Consider the following 11,055-nt stretch of genomic DNA (forward strand, 5'->3'; position numbering starts at 1 on the left):
CACACCGGTACGCCGATATAATATATATGCGTATAAAAGATCGAGTCAAGATTTTCCCCGCATTAAAGTTGCAGTCGCAGTTGCAGTTATGTGTTGATAGATATATCGGTACCACCGCGGCTATGTTGGTATTATTATACATACGGTGAAAGTGTGCAGGATTGTAGAGCACAACGGAGCGTGACGAGTGTAGAGTCACGTCTACCGCACGAACGCGTTATGCAAACGGGGTTCTGCCGAAAAATTCACGCAAAACTTACCGCGTCCGCGTATCTGTAATCTACACGTTATACGTATCTCCGTAAGCGGAAATCATTTTAGTTTGAGCAACGTGTAATTTTCATTTCAAAATTTTACTCTACCTGACACATTTAAACGCTCACTTTCTTCTGTCCAGTTTTATTTTTCGTTTCCCCTCTTTTTGTTCATTTTTGTTTTCGTTTCCGCTCCCGCACCGTCGAAACTCGATCGAGGTGTGAAATTTTGAGGAAAAAATATCAACGATTCGATTTTTTCGGAAATCCACTACCCGGCCGCAAGCTCGGATCTCGCGGGAATTCAACGTCGGTTTGAAATGCGTGGGGAAAAGAGCGGAGAAAAAAAAATTCTGAAAAAATTAAAAGCGGAAAAAAAAAACAGAAAAACCGTGGAAAGAGGAGATATATCCGCGCGCCGGTAGAAGAGCGTTGGAATTAACTGACGTCCGTTAGCGAAACCTAATGTTGATTACTAGGGCGGACATTCTCCGCGTCCTTAATTAAGGGGATGTTCTCCGTATCCGCGTCTCTATTAGCTGTGTCTAGATTATACACGTGTGTGTACACGAGGCTTTTTCGACCTCGGGCGCAAAATGTACCTTTCGGTGAACCCGCGCTGGATACTATTTAGCAGTACAATGAATGCCCTTTTCCCCATCCCCCTTCTCCTCCGCCGCCGCCCCTCGAAATTTGTTTTTTTCGAAAATTTATTCCCCTTTTTTTTTTGTTACAACGTCTTTGTTTCTACTCCGTAGACCGTGAGCTACGATAACTCGGAGGTGGGTACCGCAATGACCGACAAATAAACAGGATCGCGCGAGAATTATTATTAAAGCGACGGGGGGGACAAAGGGCAAAGTTTATCTCGCACACCTCGCACAGCCGATTAAAACGATACGATAACTTGACCGTTGCGGATGATGAGAACGAATCTTGATTCGCTGTGTTCTTTTTTCCTCCTCCTCCGGGAATCCCTTTTCCGGATAGTTTGGATACGGTGAGAAAAATTCCAACGCGACTTTCGAAGCGATCGATCAGAATTTACGGGGTTTTTTTTTTTTTTTTTATCGTATGCCCGCATTTATGAAGCGATTATAGGAATAGTTCGCAATTCATTTGTGAAATAGTTGGAAACGTACGGGGACGTGTAACAGGTACCGGCGAATAACCAGGTTGTTGCGAGTTTACGGCACGTCAGCGATAAACGGCACACACGCCGAGCACCGGAGAACCTTGATCGCTGGGTGTGTCCTGGCCGACCTCTTCCTCCTGAGATATATCTAGCGCTCGTCTGCGTATACGAAACCCGCACACCGCCGCTCTGCTGCTGAGGTTTATTATCACCATTATACGCCTGTCGTTTTTTACCCTCCGCCACCTCGAACACTGCAACGTTTTAATCGAAAGATTGCACTCGAGCGACACGCTCCGATAAATCGGTATAAAATGGCGCATCGACGGGACTCGTTGATAATCTCAAACTTGTCTAGTTTCTCGAACAGTCCAGCCGCAGTTCGGATCGAAGAATTTGATTTTCGGTTATAGCGGTTGAGAAGAGAGTCCCTGTATTCAGACAGGAAGTGGGCTCAGGATTTTCCATCGACAAAAAAAAAAAAAAAATTAGTTTTCAGCACCGGCGAATTCCGAATTTTCTTGAGCCGTTCCATCGACCGATCCTGGCTCGTGGAACGAGGTGAGCCCCGACAGGACATCGTTCCCGTACATACCTATACATAGGTATACATGTTCGCATTATTCCTTCCAGGTCATGGTTTGTGTCTCCGTACAAAGGGGACTCGTTAACATGTGGTATAATATACGAGAGAAGCGAACAGCGCGAGGTGCAGTTGCGCACAGGTGTTGCCCGAAGGGATTCCTCCCTTGAGCGCGCAGATGTTCCCGCTAGGCTCAGATTTGACGCACGCTTGGGAATCACTCGAGCGTAATCCTCTCGTTATACGTACACCTCGAAAATATCCACCTGTATCGCGAGCGCGCGCGCGCCAGTTGAAGGAAAATCGACGAAAACTTACCTCGATATTCCGGGATGCGATAACAACGCTTTTAGATCTCATCGCCGTCGTTTTCAGGAATTACAGATCCGATCGACCCTCCGATTTTTTCGTCGATGATTTTTGAAATAAATAGTCGGTCGAATCGGCGTAGCCCGTTTTCGGAAGTGGTGATATTACTTCGCGAGATGTTCGTCGGAATTATCAATCACTTCCGGGCGAGGAGGGCTACGTGGGTATATCGTTTGTTATTTACGATCTTTTTCTATTTACAGGAAGAAAGATTCCCGTCATCGTCACATTACCTTATGACATAAGTTGATAAAAAAACATCGAACACGGGTTAGCACTCAGTGGAGAGGAAATTTCGTTGCGGAATCCATTTGTCAATTTGCCTTCCATAAGTAAAGTAACTTCCCCCGGTGATCCCGCAAGTTTTACTCCATACACACATCAATTCCCACGACACACATATGCGCGCATTATTCGCTATTCCGTAATAACTACACACGTCGTGGAAATATAGTCGCGAAATTTTTACAACGTTTGATCGAACTGTTACATCAATTTCGAAAAATCTAACAACCTCACCGCGCAATGTCAAGATATACGCCCTACAGAAAGCTATCGTATCCTTTGACGGCAATTTTTTCACGAATTACGGGAAACGCGAGGCCCGATTTATCGGGTCTAAGGTACGAGTATTTTCGACCAATTCTCGGTTTGTTTCGGGGGGATCAAAAAAATCGTCGATTTTTCGGGGTGAGAGAAAAAAAAAGAATCGAGATCTCGAGAAATCGGTGATCCCGTTGTCCGCGCGTTATCGGTGGGAATCGTACGATTTCGAAGCGGGCGGTCTCTCCCCCCGCGCGAGGCCGAAGTTTTGCGCGTTGTAAAAATAAAATTGCGTCTGATTTATTAGGTGAAATTCAAAGTTGTGCGGTACGTCGCAGGAGTCGCTAGAATTCTTGTTAGAAAGCTGATAGCCTAGTTTAAATTACGCGTCAGCGTACGCGCTTGTGTACCTACACGTCGGCAAAAGCCCGCTTGACTTGTATCGCACCGCGACCAATAGGTACGTTATCTCACGTTGTGACCGGCGATATAGGTGCAGCGCGCGCCGTTTACAATTATAAGCGTACATCTGTACCTGCGGTTATAATAAATGTATTACATAAATATAATGGAAAAAAGGAAATGTCGAAGAGGCGATTGAAAACGAGAATCGAAGCGCGCGACGGCAGCCGCGGCGTCTAATTGCGCCGGATCTCGTACGGCTCGATGTACTTGAAGTAATTATTCGAGCGGAGCTAAAGATTTTATTCAAAACCTACGAGATAAGTCTTGTAATTCAGTTTACGTGGAACGATTTCATTACAGATTCAACGTTGTACGAGGGGTACCGGTCCGTGTGTGTACACCGGTGTACGAATAACGCCGGTGCGAGGCGCACGCCGCGAACAGATGTAGTAAATGTTTGAGTACCATTCAAGAAATGAAAGATAGACCCAATCGGTGAATGGAGGGTCCGGTCCGTCGCTGTAGATACACACCGATACACGTTCGCGTACGCGTGTCATTAATATATATTTGCGATCTGTCCTCTTTGAAATAACGCGAGGCTCGAGACGTTGACTCGATCTTTGATCCGCTGATCGATAAAATTCACATCCGGATGGCTCTGTAATTTTTTTTTTTTTGGGATACATATTTTTCGAAAGAATTGAATCATTCGTCGGAGACCGATCCTTTCGTTTTCGGTTCGATGCGCGTTATTAAAGTTTCGCACGCGATATGGAAAACTCGTCGATTTTCACACGCGTCCTGCCCTTCCCTTTGTATTACATGAGTTTTATGCTTCTGCTAGAATACGTGCAGGTTGCATCAATTGCGAATAACTGTCTACAGGCGTGCATGGCGTGCAGTTGTTGAACTATACGGTCTCTGCGAAAAAGTTGCGTAAGAAATTTCTCATAGCTCCGTATTATATACCCCCTTTACACGTTTATTCGCGAAACACTCCGCATCGTGCGATAATTAAAAGGGATGCGTGTAATACGAATTTTTTGTCGAAACAACGAGAAACAAATCTCTGCCGATCGCATGTCGAAAAACAGAGTACCAATTTTGGAAACTTCGACACTCCGTTTTTGCTATGATCGTTTTTGTGAGGACCTACCAGAGGATTCACTTTTAGAATTAACGATTCCTCGGGTCCTCCGCTATTCGCAGTTCGTACCGTAAAACAATTGGAAGGTGTTGGTGAAAATATGAGACCACCTTGTATAACCAGACGAGCGGCGCGTATTATACCTTCGTTTCTTTCGTTCGTTCGTCTATCTCACGGGCGCGTCCGTCTGACCTTTATACCCACCGTATCTCACGTTCATGATTCCGAACCGCGGCCGATGAGAATATCACGAGAATCCCGCGGCTATTGGTATTCGCACTTCGTTTAAAAAATCGGAAAACGCAAGCCGAGATGATATCGTTGCGAACGTCGACGGGATCGGGTAGCCGCCGGACCGTTCTAGGAATCTGCGTAAAATGCGTCGACGTGTGAGACGAGGAGATTCCAGGTAGGCGAGTATCAACTCCGTACTAAAAAATGGAGAAAAAAAAAAAAAATACCGAGAATGACAATAATGGCGAAAAGCGAAGAAGAATCGCGAGAGCGATAAAGATAAATCCACGGGGGGCGGGGTGGGTGGGGTGGGAATTACGGAGGGGTTGATCGATGGTACCTTTTCGTCGATATGCGACTCACTCGCGCGAGATTTCATCGAGTGTTTTTAGCGCAATTTCTTTTCCCGTACACTCGTTCATCGGTCCCCGGTCTCCGAACCGTGTAATAATAATGACAGCGATAATGATAGTGATAACGGGAATAATGATTCGACGAAGCGCGCAGCCAGAGAACCGGCCAGAGTTTTCTCTCCGAAGCTTCCACCTCGTAAATCGTTTCGGTATCACGTCACTGAAAGCTTCGGCAAAGGAAGGAAGGAAGGAAGGAAGGAAGCGAGCCGGGGGGGGAAAGTGTAGAAGAAGGATGGAAGATAACTACGTTGTGAGGGGGATTAAAAGAAGGGAAGAACGTCTACGTCTTTAGCGTTGTTTCGGACAAATTTCTTCGCTCCTAATTTTTGAAGCGAGCTTTATTACACCGTCCACCTCCCCCCCACCTATTACTCCTTCCATCTTTTCCTTTTTTTTTTTTTCTTCATCTCCAGATTTTATTTCTGAAAAATCTTCGCTCGTACGTTTACTCGCGCGGCGCGGCGCGCAGCCACCCTCCGACCCGACGTACGTGCAATTACAACGTCCTCCTTCCTCTCGTCTGCATCGAAACGCGATACGATACGCAACGAGGAATCTATTAGCCCGGTCACCGAGCGAATTTTATCATAATCGATAATTATTTACCCTGTAGTTATTGCACGAAGGTAGACGAGCCGATTAGAAGCTTCAACACTAATGATAACGAACGAGTGTTCCAGTTTTTCCAACACGCGGTCCGGACGGCTGGACGGTTTGTTAAAAGCGGGCTTGATTTTAAATTCCGGAGAGCCCGGCTAGCCGCTCTCGCCTCGGCGCGGAGTGAAATTAATCATTCGTTACCTACGTATATTCGGAATAAGAAGAAGGAAGAAAATTTCCCGAGGCACATCTCTCTCTCGTTCCGTTGCACACGGGGGGTGACAACGAGTTGCGTGCGACTTTATTAATCGTAGCGATACCATAAATCATAGGTGTTAGGGGGTAGCAGTAGCTTCATCAGTTACTTATGTTCATTAATTTAACGTCGCTTTACGTCCGGTTTTTCACTTGGAAAAAATTGTTATTTCTTCTTCGCTCGTCTCCCGTTCGCAAAAATATCGTCAACGTTGACGAGTCGAGTCCACGGCCCACGTCGCGTCTTGTAAAATTTATCGGCCCGCGAAAACAACGCGATTCTCGTCCCGTCGAGTAACTGGAAGAGATATCGCCGAGGAAAAAGGAAGAAAATCGCGCAAAAGACTCGACTGCTAATTGCTCTCGGACTTCGCCTTCGATAACGGAGATAAGCCGAGATATCGACGCAATTTACAAACCGTACCACATCGGGGAGAAAGCCGGTGCGTGCGTGCCTGCGTAGGTGGGATAAAAGACAGAAAAAAAAAAAACAACTCCCAACAAATCGCGATCATTCGAGCTGAAAATCTGGAGTAAGGAGAGACGGTGTGACAAGATGGTCGTTGTACCGGATGTCGCATGTGCCGTTGCTCCTCTATTCTCGATGATAAAATTGATCGGCAATTCGTTCGCAGGACAAATGTTAACCGCATCGAAGAAATTTATATCGCATTCCGAATGGCGGTATGAATTTTTATGACCGCAAGTTCGCGGCTAAAAGGGAGGGTGATGACGCGCAATGAGCTCGCAGCTGCGAATACTGACGTGACGAAGAATTTTTGACAATTTTTATGAATTTGATCGAAAGACAAACCGACGATTCTTCGGAACTTGTTTTCCGATGGAGAATCGAGTGTGAATATCGGTCGATTTGAGCCAATAAATAATCGGATGAAGTTCCGAACGGCGACGAGTGAAACGTATTACATAAAGAGAATTTTGTCGATCGCAAATGCGGCAGAAATATGTCGCTGTGGTAGGTTTTTGCAACGTGTGAAACTCGACCGTGCGTACGGACGTGTGTATTCGTACCGCGTACGAATTATCGCGTATACCAGAGTGTTAAAATATTTAATTTACGGCTCTGGAAAATTGCTAGTGTAGTTTTTCAAAAGATTTATCATCGGACCCACCGCGATTTCGCGTCGGATATACAAAGCGATTTTCAAAACCATAATTGGATCGGTGTAGCTCCCGGGGATTTGATTGGAAAACCACACTAATTACTATAATGATTAATCACGATTCGTTGCAAATTATTTCCCTCGATCAAATTAACCGACTATCTTCGTTCCGAACCGCCGCGCTCATAATACACACTCGGCTCGTTCGTAACGCGATATTATACGTATATATTCAATTTCGCTGTCGCTGCAACAGTTTTGCGTAAGGTAAATACATGCGAACGCCGTACTGTGCATCAAACAATTAACGCTACCGACTCAAAAGGCTGCAGCACTTCCGCTTTTCTTCCCTCCCGCAGGAGCTGCGCCGGAGGATCCTGCCTCCTCCGCCGCTGCCGCTGCCGTTGCTGCTGTTCGGAAGTTATTTCGAACGCGTTCGCAACAAGTTAATTGCCTGCCTGTTTTTTTTTTTTCTTTATTTTTCTCTCTTTATTTTGTTCTCCGGCGAACGTCCGCTTTCGTGGCAACGTTATACTCCTCCACCGTACCGTAGCCTAGCCACCCTAGCGAAAATTACAAACTCCTTCAACTCTCCGGGGTGGTTTACTTTATAGCGCGAATCTCATCTACCGCGTATATATAATCCCATCCGAAAACAAAATTCACCCCGACAGCCCCTACCGAACTTCGTGCTCTACGGTTTAAATCTATCCGAACGTTCTTCTTCCCCTTCTCTCCTTTATTCCGACTTCGACCGTGTCTTTGAAACATCTCCGAGAATAAATTGTGAAATGGGAGAAAGAAAAAAAAAATGACGTCGAAAAGAGGATATGATTCCGTCAAGGATCGACGAGCTGCATGAATATATATCTGAACAACGTGCGATGGAAAACGTCGAGAAACGCCGACAATTTTCCCGCACCGAAAGGACTTCGTTGCTCGATAGTCGCCGGGCGACTGTCCGGTCCGATACAGGATAGTAGCGCACGCGCGCTCTTTATATATAGTTGAAGGCGGTCTAGGTACAGCTGGAATTCAACAGTTACGTTATTTAACATTTTGCCCCGTAACCGCCGTCGCCGCCGCCGCCGCCGCCCGCACGCGTGTTACGTGTAGACCTATCCGTACGCGCCCTTCACGCGGTCTTTGTACCGCGAGATTTGGATGATTCGGAGATCGACGGCGGAACGAGGACGGGGGATTTTTGAGATTTTTTTTTTTGTTCTCGCCGAAAGCGTCGAAAAAGAATGAGATCGCCGCGAGGTACGGAATTTCCGGAATTCTCCCGCATCCCGATCGCCCACGTACGTACCACGTGTCCGCGATATTCTGTTCCGCGAGCCGTATACCTATAATAGCGGCCGCAGAACCGCGAAGCTATACTTTTATTACCGCAGGCAGAAGCGAACCGATACCAACGAGATTAAAACGAGCGTAAATCCGTCGTCTGGGGTCCACACCGGCGATTATACCTATAGGTACGCGTGGGAATATTCCAGACCACGTGGGAAACACGCGGACGATCTGTAAATGCGCGAAACTATTCGAGCGATGTCGCATCGCGCGCGCGCCGCAATGTAGCGGATTCCTCGAGATTTTTACACGGTGATCTTGAAATCGAAGAACAACAGGGGGAAAAAAAAACCGACCAGATCCGAAAATCGTTCGAAGACCTCGTCCCTCGATCGCCGGAAAAGCGCTGGGAGAGAAAAATTTTTCGACGGTCGCCCGAGGATCGTTCGTTTCAAATTCACGAACAATTACGACCGAACGATACGCGGGCTCTCGCGCTCGGCGCTTTTTTCAACGCTGAGGGCAGCCGACCCCAGAACACGGAAGCGTACGTCTCGTGGACCGCGGTAGCCCACGCTCGGCTTATACCTATACCTACTACCTCTACCTATACCTAACTATCCTGGTATACCTACAACGAGCCGTCCTGCTCTACCTATTGCATAACGGACTTTCGAGCTGCCTCGATGTGCAGTTGCATGCGCCTGCATCGCCTCCGTCCGTCTACGCGTCCATCTCCGTATATCAACGGATACCGCGAGGCGCGTGCCTCTCGTCGGAAACGACGTCTCCACCCGCACGAGGAAGATGATTTTTATGATCCATCCCTCGGAAGGATCCCCCCCACCTCCTCCCGGAGATTTTCAGGTTCTAGAAAAACGTTCGTTGGTTTGGGAAGTCGAAGCTTTCGAACGCATGGAAATTTTACTCGGTAGAGTGGAGTGGAGAATATGTTCGAAATAAGGTTGGATGTTATTGTCGGTATTGAAATTATTGTACATTTATATTTTTTTTTTTTTTTTTTTTACGCAACACGAGGATGTGAAACTGGAGAAATTTTATTCATGAAATCGTACGGATCTATGAGAATAGTTCACCACCACTCACATTCCATGGTTTTTACAGGTATAGGTAATACAGTTGAAGTAATAGTGATTACTTTGAGTTTGTTCGCGTTTTGTATATCGCTTGTAATTATATTTTCCCCAGCGATCGGAGCGCGTAATGTAATGTAATATGTATATCGCTGGAAAACAAACTGATTTTTTAAATTCATACATTGGTAGAAAATATTTGGATCGTTTACCCGCCTTCGAAACGGTCCGTGGAAGATCATTGAAATTAGTGGCGCACCTGCGCGCGACGTCGCTTTTGCCTTTATATATACTTTACGGTAATTGAGAATGGATTACTTCTAGGTATACGGCGTATTTCTGCAGCTGGTTTATTAATGCCTCCATAAATACATAAAACATGGAAAGCTACCGGTTCTACGTTAGAATTCTAACGGCCAGCAGACGATCAGCAGCGGGTACGTGCGTACTCTCGATCTCCTTAGCTAGGTAAAACACGGGTTATGACGCTCGGCGGCTGTTGCAATTCTGCAACTTCAGACCTAGCGCTAACACGTCTTCCTTCGTACGAGGATCATCAACTCTACGTGAGCAACGTTTAGAGTCTGACAAGTGAGAGTGGAAGCGTAGGAAAGATTTACTACGCACTTGATGATCGAGGACTTTGAAAATCAATGCCAAAGCCAAGGATCTACGGTCACAGTTGGGAGATGAGAAACTATCTCGCGCGTTCCTCAACACCCACGTCTGATGATTTGTCATCTTTTTTTCTTCTGCTCATCCCGTCGATCGATCAGCAGCTACGAATATTTTTGGGGCGATCCAATTAGGTCGCGCTTTCGAGAAAGATAATCAAAATTACCGAAATTTTTCAGATTCGAATCACGTCGAATACGCGAAATAAAATTTCTGAAATATGATCGACGAGCTAGCGACGTGCCTCCGGGAGGCAATTTATATCGAAAAGAATTTAGGTCGTTAGGGTCAGTTAAGGCCGACAAGAGCTGTGGCGACCCGAGTCGCGCTTTACCTTTTAAGTAGAGCATGGAGTCGTTGATAGCGCGGGGCGCCTGGTGATCGAAAAATCATTTTTTTTTTTTTCCGCCTCCGCAAGATTTTTCAAAACTGATTCGGTCCAGCCACCCACTCGAATCGACGATGGGAACAGCGGATGATTATCGTGACGAGCTTTTATTGTAATAAAGGCGCTTCTCCAGGCTTCGATTGCCGAAATTCTAGACTTTGGGAGAGAAAAAAAAAAAAAAATATTTCCCTTGCCCTTGTAAATTTTATCGGAGACGAATTTCGAGTTCGTACACCACGCGGGATGCCTGGAGGCAACTCGAGCGGAGATTAACCCGACGGAAGTTGGTCGAGGGAACCTTAAAAACTAAATAGGAAAAAAAAACGAGGAAGAACCTCGCGCAAGCTGGCTGCGAAAGGCGATAAGTATGCATGTATTAAATTACATGTGTACAAGTATGCACCCACGTACCCACCCTGGATGATCCGTTCAAGTACCCCGAAGATTGGTCGATTGGGCGTTTCGATGAGATATTCGAAGAGTAACAAGAATGAGAAAAAGAAAATCGATTGCATTTCCTTTGTGTCAGTTGGCGATTCA

This window comes from Athalia rosae, chromosome 6 (assembly GCF_917208135.1).
Source record: "Athalia rosae chromosome 6, iyAthRosa1.1, whole genome shotgun sequence".
Classification (NCBI taxonomy): domain Eukaryota; kingdom Metazoa; phylum Arthropoda; class Insecta; order Hymenoptera; family Athaliidae; genus Athalia; species Athalia rosae.